The following is a 12,416-nucleotide window of genomic DNA, read 5'->3' on the forward strand; positions in this document are numbered from 1 at the left end:
ACATAAATAGGATTTGTGTTTAAAATTAAATGTATGATTAATTTGATATTTGATATTAAATTAGTTAATTAATTAAATATGTTTAATTAAAAGTCAAATTAGTTTTTATTTTAAAATTGAATTTAAGAAATTGGATTTTGTAATTTTTTATTTGATTAGTTGATAATTAATTAAATCATTTTTTGATTAATTGTAGAATTATTTGAAAAGGAAAAGAAATTAGAATTTTTGAAAGCTTGAAAAATGAAAGTGAATTTTTTCTACTTTCACATTCAAGCATGAGGTGTTATTCATGCACATTCACACAAATCCATCTTCCAATTTGAAGTAGTTATTGGCTAATTCTATTACTGGAGGAGTCTACATGCTGGTAAGTGACAAAACCTGAGAATTGAAGTTGAGATGAAGTGAATTAGCTTAAAAAAGTTTTATGCACTTCATCATCTTCTTCCTCTAAAAAAACCCACATTTTACCTTCACAAATTCACTCAAATATGAGTTCCACCACTTAAATTCAAGGCTAGGAATGGTAGAGAAGACCTCTTGGTGGTTCACGAACTGATTTGGAACAGAATTGGAGTGAACAGCAACTTGGATTTAAAGATTTCATCAAGAAAGGTTGTAACTTGAAACCCACTTGAATATGTTTGTTTTATAACTCAAATTAAATGTAATTAGAGTACTTATTGATTCAGTTTTTTTCCGCTACATGATAATGTATCCCATCACACAGCTATCTACCTGGTCTTACTCCTAAAATGATAGGCTTATTGAGTCGGCGTTGTTGAGTCAACTCTCACCTATGCAAATATAAGGATAATCCGAATAAATAGGAGTTCATAGTTCAGGATTAAGGTCGAGTTACCTAGGTCATCGATTTGAAATAGTCAATATTAAACAGTAAATAACGTTATAAAGTAAGAGTGACTTGTTTCTTGGTCCGATCTTATACAAATTCTTTGCACATGATGCCCCCACTCGCATGTCTCCACGTGAACGATTCAGGATGACATCGTTTGTACTAGATACAAAGTGAGTCGTATCCGATAGTATTACAAGAATAAGATACCCAATCTTATTCGTATACTATAGATCGTTTTGGCTATTTACTGAAATTTGATCCATTATTGTGTCTTCACATAAAGTTCAAGTATTCATATAATAGTTACGAAACTTAGTTTATTGAATTTAGTCTTTATAAGTGCAATTTACATATTCAATAACAGTTTTATTGAATAAACCTAAATAACATATTTATTGCAAATATAATATGTTTGATATTACAAACTGCAAGTTTTATGACATACAACCCAACAAACTCCCACTTGGACTAAAACTCCAGTGGATTTACATATATACAAATATATATAATGTTGATTATGAAAGAACAAAACAATAAACTAGGGCATCAGATACCTAGTATTTTTCCCACTTGCCATAGATTTATCTATTTCGTAGTTCTAGTCCCATTAAGTGACCCTCGAACACTTTAACCGAGAGGGTCTTTGTAAACGGATCAACTAAGTTATCGTTAGAGGCTATCTGTGTGACAATCATGTCTCTTAGGTGTAGAATCTCCCTGATGAGATGGTACTTACGCTCAATGTGTTTTCCGCGTCTATGGCTTATTGATTCTTTGGGATTTGCAACTGTTTCACTGTTATCACAATAGAGGGTGATTGATAAATGCATATTTGGAACCACTTTCAAATTCTCAAGAACTTTATAAGTCATACTGCCTCCTTGACTGCTTCACATGCAACTATGTACTCTTCTTCCATGGTGGAGTCAGCAATACAACTTTGTTCTATACTCCACCACACTATAACTCCTCCATTTAGAGTGAATATTGATCCCGAAGTTGATTTCATAGAATCCACGACGGTCTAAAAATCAAAATCAGTGTATCTTGTAAGGATCAGATCCTTAAACATAAGCATATAGTCCCTCATTCTCCGAAGATACTCGAGGATGTTCTTAACGGCAATCCAATGATCATATCCAGGATTGGACTGATATTTGCTGACAATTTCAATTGCATAGCATATATCAGGGCGCGTACATAACATGTCATACATCAAACTGCCAACTGCTGATACATAAGGAATTTGTTTTATAACCTTAACCTCTTGAGGTATCTTAGAATATTGTTCATTAGACAAGTGAATTTCATGCCTAAAAGGTAACATACCTCTCTTGGAATTTTGCATTTTATATCTAGACAATTTCTTATCTATATAAGATGTTTGGGATAATGCTAGCATTCTATTTTTACGGTTTCGAACTATTTGGATCCTAATAACATATTGTGCATGTCCCAAATTATTCACTTGGAATTGTGATGCCAGCCATCCCTTAACATCAACTAAAAATTCTACTTCATTTCCAACGAGTAGAATATCATTAACATATAAAACCAGAAAAGCTACAGTTTTGTTGTAGCAACTCAAATTTCTATGATACTTCTAGGACACTACTATATGCATGCATGGACTTAAGAATAAACTTTTCAAAGAAAAATTGAATAAATAAATAAAAATTTTATTTTTTTAAAGTAAAATTCAAAAACTAAAATCCTGAAAACACTATTTGGGGTACATCTGACTTTATTCTAAAATAAATTGAGCAAATAAACAAATTAATAAATGAGCAATGAAATAACTAAGAGTTTTAATATGCTAGACTCTTAAACAAACTTCTATTAAACGAAAACATGAATGCGAAAGCGATAACATATCCCAATGGTCGAGTTCACGGATGTCTCCTGTTAATCGTCAATTTTTTTTACTTTTACCTAAAAAACATGAAGGGAATTTGATGAGTATATAAATATACCTAGGGATGTAAATTTTCCGTGGGTCTGACGGGAATCCCGTCGTTGACCCCATACTCGGTCAAACTCGGGAGTAAATCGGGTTCTGACCCCGCGCACCCTAGCACCATATTTAATATATAACATATAATAATAATAAAAATTATACTTAAATAGAAACGAAACAAAACTTTTAATTATAATTTTTTCTATAATAATTATAATATTATTATTATTATATATATATATATATATATATACTATAATATAATTCCAACTACTATTTTGTTTTTTAATTTTAATTTCTAATATAATAAATTTTATAATAAAATAAAACTTTTTTAATGTTAATTTAAAGAAATATATGTAACAATAATATTAATTTATTACATAAATTTATAATTTTAATATAAACTAAATTTAGTTAATTTAGATAATAAAAATAAAATAAAAAAGCGGAGATTTTTCTCAGGACCCGAATCCCCGACCCCCCAAAATGGGGAATGGGGCAGGGACAGTGATTAAAAATCTCCATGGGGACGGGGATGGGGAATGCATCCCCGCCCCACTCCGACCCTGTTGTCATCCCTAAATATACCTAGTAAGTGATCAATTACTGGGCCCACTAAGTGAACTATTAGACTTTCTATTGAGACTAGGTGCACATTATGCATCATAGGCATAGGTGGGGCGAAATCGGAGGCACACTTTCATAAGTAGTGAACCCGGAGGGACATCGTCATAAACATAAGTAGTGATCCCAAGGGGCACCGTACATAGGCATAAGGTGTGAGCCCGAAGGCTTACTATATGCAATGTGCATAGCCTGATAAGAAGGATAACAGCCAATATAGTTCAACTTAGGCATAAGCATTCAATTATAGTCATAAATCATGCTTAAAAGATTTCAAAACAGTCTCTAAATCCATCCATCAGTCAAACATACATCAAAACATATTATCAATATTTCCATGGCAAAACACGAGTTTCTACAATTCCATCTGACCAACAAACATGTTATAATATTCCAAACCAACATAGGGACCAATACTTAACACGCTTAGGTTCGAGGGTGAACCGACAGTAGGTAACTTACCTTGATTTTAAGCTCAAATATCAACCAATTAAACCTCCCTCTTGGCTTTGAAATTATTGAATCAAGACACCTAAACATAAAGCATAAATAACTTTAATTTCATTTTTAAGGTCCAGTTCCAATACATACATTACCAAAACTTAGTCCACCTACCCAACATGTGGTTTTACTCCAAACCACTACAAAATTCCACCAAGTACTCCAACCTAAACATAAACAAGAACCAAATGTTAAAATTTCACCGACAACAATTTTGCCCAAACTTCATGAGTCATGACGCCTTAGAACTTACCAAAAATCTACCAGAGAAACACTCTTTGATACCGCTGGATAACACGCTTGTAGCTCCAAAACTTCCTTCAACCTTCCAAACATAGTAGGTAACTCAAATTAGACAAACTCGAATGGACATTTTAAAAACCCATTCAAGAAAAAACCAAATAAATCTTAAATAGATCTTGATTGAAGTACATAGATGGAGTTAAAATGCAATCAACAGAAAAAATCAGGATCTTTAAGCACTCTAATTCATCAATTTTAGCATCCAAGTAAGCATGTTCGTCAAGTGAAAAAAGGGTTTCTGAAACATACCTTTGAAGAACTCTTTAATCTTCAAATTCCAACTTGAATCTCCTATTCAACAAGATATAAACTACCATATGATCTTCCATACTATTCTTTAGGACCTTATATTGAATTGTGAGATTCAAGATGAACTGAATTTTGGGAATATTGAGAGAAGAAGACTGGTTCTTCTTTAAAGTTTGAAGAACACTTCTTCAACTTTGAAAACTCAGAAAATCACTTTGTATGGTCTGAAATCTCAGCACAAAAACTGAGTTTTTTTGTTCAAATTTCTCATGCAATCAGATTGCATTCCTGGATGACAGCACCTACTTGGATGAATTAGTGGGATTTTGTATTGTCTAAAGTGGGATAAACCCACTAATTTTTAATTTTCTAATTTAAATTGAATTTACAATTAAATTCAACATTTTTTTTTAATTTTGAAACCAATTTTCATAACTAATCAGAAAATTCAATTCATAAAATATTGATTCTATAATTAATATTAAATAAAAAAACATTAATTTTATACAAAATTAACTCAACAATTAATTTCAAATAAAATTGCTTCTTTAATAATTAATTAATTAAATAAATAAATTATATTAAATTAATTAAACATCAGTTCCTTAATCACGAATCTTTATTAATGTATTTCATCTTTAAATCAAATTTAAATATTATCCACTTTTCCAGTTTCATAATTGTATATAATTACTATTTCCCTTAATTCGAATTTGAACATTTAATTAATCTCAACACGCTATTATGAGGTTTAATCCGTTTGTGAGCTAGTAGGGGATCTAATGGACTTACAGATCATGGGCTCCAACGATTCAAGATTAATTGTCCAAACTCTTTAAACTTAATCAATCAACACTCGTTAACTACCGAGTTACTCCACTAAAGCCCAGTAGTTGCACTCCCACCACTGGAGATATATTTTTGTCTATTTGATTTAACCATAATTGATAAGTTAACCCTTCATAGATTGTTTGTAATAACGACTGGGTCAATTGTTGTTTTACCCCCGAGATTACATCTTGCTTCTTAAGTCCCACTGATTTTCTAATGAACAATTGGTTTGTGACAAATCACGAAACCGAATCCCTCTTAGGCCAGTGAGAGGGTGAAGTCCCTTGTTCAATACCTAGAATCAGTACTTAAGAAAACAATCTCTCTACTATCCCTAAAAGTGGGTAGGAAAGAATTTCGTCTTGCACTCTATGTCCCCAACTATCTACCTGGTCTTACCCCTGAAATATGAGGCTTATTGAGTCGATGTTGTTGAGCCAACCCTCACTATATAAATCTAAGGATAATCTCGAATAAATATGAGTTCATAGTTAGCTTGGGATTAAGGTCAAATTACCTAGGTCATCAATTTGAAATAGTCAGTCTTAAGTAATAAACAACGTTATTGAGTAATAGTGACTTTATTTCTTGGTCCGATCTTATACAAATTTTTTGCGCAGGATGCCCCACTTGCATGTCTCTACATGAACGATTCAAGATCACATCTTTTGTACTAGATACAAAGTAGGTTGCATCCAATAGTGTTGCAATATAAGGTACCCAACCTGACCGTTTTGGTTATTTACTCGAACTTGATCCATTCCTATGTCTCCACATAAAGTTCAAGTATTCATGTAATAGCCACGAATCTTAGTTTATTGGAGTTAGTCTTTACAAGTGCAATTTACATATTCAATAGCAGTTTTATTGAATAAACTTCAATAACGTCTTTATTGCAAATAGAACATGTTTGATATTACAAACTGTGAGTTTTGGGACATACAATCCAACAGGCGGTTGTCTCTAATCCGTGAAAAGGGTCGGTGGAAGTTCTATCCAAATACCCAAGAAGAAGTCTTGGGGAGTGAAATAGGAATTCCAAACCACGGTAAAATTTTCAATGTTATTTTTCTCTGTCCCTTTCCTATTTAATTTTGCAATTAACTTGTTATTATAGTTTGTTGCATTAAATTAGTTGCAATATTTATTCTTTAAATTAATTACACTTATTGTTTTATTTTGATTGGGTTTCCTTAAATTTCTATATTCAGTATCAAACTTTTTATAAGAATTAAATAGAGTGTTTTAAAGTGTTTGTTAATTTCTCATTTAACTCAAATAGAAATTATTTGCATAAAATTATTGTTTAGCAAAAAGTACATTAATTTGTTTAATTGGGCCCACTTAGTATTAGTTTACTTAAACCCTATTCATCCTCCTTTAGGATTGCTATACCGATCCTATATAGCGAGAAATCCAAGTGGTCATGTCCTCAAGTACGTGACTTGTCGTGTTTGTGATCATTCCGGTTCAAGGGAAGAGTTTTTTGTTCGTGATCCGTAGAGAGGAAATACGTGAATATGAGATATACCATGGTAAGTTATTCTATTCTTCTTTCTCTCTAGTAAAGCATGTTGTATAATTTTGAATGTTTATCCTGGTTTCTCTGTTTCATTTCTTTGTGTTTTGAGTTTTCTAAAATTGATCTTCAGTGGCATGACGTTCACACGCTTTCGCGAGGAATATAGTTCCTTCAATAACAAACCAATAAATTTAGAGCTATGATTGTTTATAGACTTAATTTTTATAAATTAAAAACAAAAAAAAAAAATCAAATGGTTAGCAAATAAACTTGAAATATCTGGGTTTGAGACGTGTGCTTTCTAATGTTAGGTCAAACTTTTCCTTTAGATGTTGTTTGTTTTTTGGGAATCTAATATTCCCACAGAGTAGGCATCCCGATTGACGCATTTGTTTTGTGGTAATATAAGATGTCTGAGCATTTGTAGATTCCTAGACATCTCATAATGCTCATACGGAGGGTATTTCAGGAGTTTTGGATGCCTTCCTGAAACATGAGTTTTCTGGATTCCCCTATTGAGGGCATCCTCTTTTTATACCGTGAACTATGTATTTTGCTCTCTTTGATTATATTGTAGTTATTTTCTAGAAAGATTTTCAAATTCAAATTCAAATTAATATTTATTTTATAAACAATTTTAAATTAATATATGTTATTTTGTTGAGAAAAATAACAAATGAAATAACATAACTATATTAATTTAAAAAGAAATTCAAATTAATAATAACAAATACGTTATATAAGTTCAAATTATATTTAATTAATTATAAATTAATAAATTATCGTAATGGCATTTATGAAACATTATATAAATTCAAGACATTATCGAGTAGAAATCCTATCAAATAAATATAGTTATCCAAATATTTTTTAATACCTTTAAAAACATTCCTATAAAATAAATGTGATTATTTAAGGATGTCTAACGTATGATTTTTAAGAAATCAATAATTTCGAACATCTAAAAATTTCGATTATCAATTTTAAAACAATCTATTCATTATAGTTTTTTTTTCCTCTCTTGTTTCTCCATCAGTTTTTTTTTCCTCTCTTGTTTCTCCATCAATACTATAGTCATGGAAAATACGCATCTATCATATTTAAATGAAAACATGAATTGGTTGTCAAAAAAAAAAAAAAAAAAAAACGTGACAACGTGACACATACTTTTTATTTATTCATTTATTTTTCGACACGTGACTTTTTTCCCTTTTTTCTTAAAAAAATTGATAAATTGTGGATTCTTTTGAGATAGACGCAAAAACTACGATTTGTCTGTAAAAAAATGATCTGTAAATCCTATCTCGAAAGATTTTAAAATTTTAATGTCACATCATGTGTTTTGATAAACGGGAAATGACTTTACACGCTTCTTTTCAATAGAAAATGACTAATGGTTTGCTTCATTAAACTATTTTGATTTACATGTCAATATATTTCGAAGTTTGTTGAATTTTTGGACACGTATTTTCAAATGTCGAATATTGATATGAATTGTTTTCTTAAACCGTTAAAAGTATATTAGTTTATGGGTAATTATTTTAAATAATAAAAGCACTCCAAATATTTTGAAATATAACAAAATATCACTGTTTATTAGTGATAGATTATGATAGACTACAATAACTTCTATCACCAATGATAGATAGCAATAAAAATTTATCACAAACTATGGCGGTTTATCATAGTCTACCACGGATAGATAGTAATATTTTGTTATATTTGTAAATAATTTGACTCATTTTCCGTTAATTGAAAACCGCCCTTAATTTAATTTGTCAATCTATAAATACGATAAGGATACGATGTTTTTTTTTTTTTCTAAGCTATACATCAACATTTAGGTTATTTATAGTTCTCATCATATGTTCACAGTGTATATGTGAAAACTAGTCGAAACTATGTGCGTTACACGTGCTTTATAACTTTGAAAATGCAATGTACAGGTATGAGTTGAAAAGATTATTCAATCTAAATCTCGATCTCACACAAACATTAAGAAATAAAAAAAAAATTACATTAAATAATAAGAAAAAAATGTTTAAAAATGATAACGTACTTTAAGCAAAAAAAAATGTGATTTTTTTAATGTTTCATCTATTTAATGTGAATTAGATATTCGTTAGAGATAAAATGATTTTTTTTTAAAAAAAATCTTTATTTAACGTGTAGAAGATATTAGTTAGAGATGAATTGTAATTTTCTTAAATTATATTTAGAAAAGTATATATTAGTTAGAGATAAAATATGTTTAAAAAAAATCCTTCACTTAAAGTGAACTATATAATAGTTAGTGATAAAATATGATTTTTTTTTTTTTTAAAAAAAAAATTCCGTTAGAGATAAAATGTCATCTTTTGAAAAACAAAAAATTCTTTATTTAACATGGAGTATGTATTAGTTAAGATCAAATGTGATTTTTTTTTTTCTATTTTCATTTTGATGATTTAATTATCTTATTGATTTCAAACTTTGATTTAGACCAAGATTTTTTAAAAAACAGTGATAATATTTTTTTATATACTTTTTTTTAACTTGACGATTTGATCACCAACGTATTTTTAAACTTTAAATTAAACCAAAATAATTATTTTTATTTTATTTTCTTAAATTTTATGATAAAATCACTTAGTTAATTTTTTTTAGATGATCGATTATCTTGTTAATTTCAAACTTTGGTTCAAATTCAACCCATTTTATTTTAAAAAAATACCGTGACAATTTTTTTATTGGATATTTTGATAGACCTCCTAATTCTAAACTTTAAATTAAGCCATAATATTTTTTTTCTAATTTATTTTGGTTTGATGATTTGATTATTATCTTAATTTTAAACTTTAATTTAAAGCAAATTATTATTATTATTTCGTTATAATCTTATCTCCATATATATTTTTAATTGATTTAGATGATATGATTACCCTTTTAATTTCGAGTTTTAATTAAAATAAAATATTTGTTTTTTTAATACAATTTTTAATAATTATTTTTGTAGTTGAAAAAAGTATTTCATTGTCCTCTTACTTTCAATCTTTCTTCTTTTTTTTTTTCAAATTATAATTTCAACACAAATATAATTTTTCTATGCAAACGAAAATCCTAAAAAACTTAATCTCTCTTCTGATTTGTAATGATCTTCTTTTTCATTTTAAATTTTATTTCAATTTTTTTTATAAATGGGTGTATATTTACAACAAATTTGAAAAGATTAAAAATAAACAAAAGCTAAAAAATGAACAAGAGCATGTAAAAGAACAATATAAAATTATTAAAACCTCTAAACTCATTGGTGCGCATTTACGAAAATTAAAACGTGAAAAAAACTATAAAACATGAAAACAATCACTCTCTTCTATGTCACTTTGTCGACGTTTAAATTGCTTGAATTTTGAGAAATTTCTTGAACCTCAAAAGTAAGGTCTTTTCTCCACACTCTTTAGTATGTGAGAATCAGTGAACCAGTACATGAAAAAAGAAAATTATAGAAGCACATAAAAAGACACCAAATCACTCTATATGTTTTTACAAAATTGAAAAGTGACAATAAATATTGAAAAAAAAATGGCATTTGCTAATTAATAGAGAGGGGTGATATCTTAACAGATAATTCAAACTTCTTAAAATAAGTTAAAGAAACATCGAGAAATATGTTGCTATTAACATTTAAAAAAAAAAAAATATCTACAACAAAATTTCTACAAAAAAAAAAAAAGATAAGGGAGATGAGATACCATATGGAAAATGAGGGGAAATTTGTATCATGATTTTTTCATACTGTATCCATTCACCACTTGACACAATAATATCATTTAAGAATTATGTGAGGTCCACGAAATAAATAAAAATATTTATTAATAAATCATTTAATGACGTATGAAATAATGAATGGAAAAAGTTAGTATTATGATAGTATTGTTTTTTTTTTTCAATGAAAATGAGATGTTGAAATTAGTTATTTATAGAGAAAATTTAGATATCAAATCATATTTTTATTTTATTTTATTTTAATTTTCTTTATATTAATATGAAGTAGAGATTATTAGTTATAGATTTTTTTAAATTGTGAATAAGAGAGGATAAAATTTGATTTTTTTTTAAAAAAATTGTTATCTTTATTTAACTTTAGATATTATTAAGATAAAATGTGATTACAAATATTTTCGTAAATAAGATATCAGAGGATAAAATATGATTTTTAATGTGCAATAGATAATAAATACAAAATGAAAATTTTTCAATGATTTAAATGTGAAATTAAGTAAGATATCCCAATGATCATGCACTAATAGGGACAAAAATAAAATCAAATGTTTTTTCTCAAGTCTTTTTAGATAGTACTAGTTTGATACTAGGTGCTTTGCACGTGTTGTATAAAATTTTAAAATAAACTTAATTATAAATTTTGAATATTACCATAACTTTAATTTATGAAGAAGATATTTTTATTTAAAAAAAAACAATCCAGAAAAAACATTTATACAAATTTTGGAAGTTGGGTGAAGAAAAATAAAAGTGATTCTAATTGAGTATGAAATGTATTATAAAATAATATATAAATTAAATATGTATAGAATAATATATAAACTAAACTATTTTGTACTATTTTTGAACAACAATTTTGTGATAATTATCATCTTAGTAAATAAAATCGATTTTATTTTAATTGGGATGATTCGATGATCTTCCTAATTTCAAACTCCAATATAAACAATAATAATAATAATAATAGTATATTTTTATAAAAAATTGTGGTCACTTGGTTAAAAAAATATATTTGATATTTGGATGTGAATTATTTGATTATCCTCTTAATTTTGTACTACATTTTTTTAAAATTTATTGATAATTATCTTTTGACTATTTTTTTTAATTTTAATTTCGATGACTTGATTATTTTCTTAATTTCAAACTTTGATTTAAACCATTTAAAAAAAAAACCCGTGACAATCCTTTCTTATTTTTATAAAAACTTTTTTTATTAGATGACCTACTTCTAAACTTTAAATTAAACTAAATCAAAGTAGTATTATTTTTTTTCGTTATAATCGTATTTATATTAATTTTTTAATTGATTAGGATGATTTGATTATCCTCCTAATTTCAATTTTTTCTTATTTTAATTTCAACAAAAATATAACTTTTTTCTATGCCAAACATAAATCCTAAAAACTCAATCTCTTGATTTGCAACGACCTTCTTCTTGATTTTAAAATTTCAATTTTTGATGTTTGTGTGTACTTACATTACAATAAATGGGTCTTTTTAAATATAAAAATATGTTTAAAAATATTTATATTTTATAGCAAAAATTTTCAAAAGTACAAACATTTTTAAAACTTTTTGCTATAAAGTATAAATATTTTTGAGATTTTGCTATTTATAAGAATTTCCCTATAACACAACAAATTTGAAAAGAGAGAAAAAAAAAGTATGTAAAAAAATAGTAAAAATTACTATAAACACCTAAATGCATTAGTGCGCATTCACAAAAACTAAAACGTGAAAAATTTACCAAAACACTAAAGCAGTCACTCTCTTCTCCTTATCACCTTGTCGGCCTCTAA

This window comes from Benincasa hispida, unplaced genomic scaffold, assembly GCF_009727055.1.
Source record: "Benincasa hispida cultivar B227 unplaced genomic scaffold, ASM972705v1 Contig316, whole genome shotgun sequence".
NCBI lineage: Eukaryota > Viridiplantae > Streptophyta > Magnoliopsida > Cucurbitales > Cucurbitaceae > Benincasa > Benincasa hispida.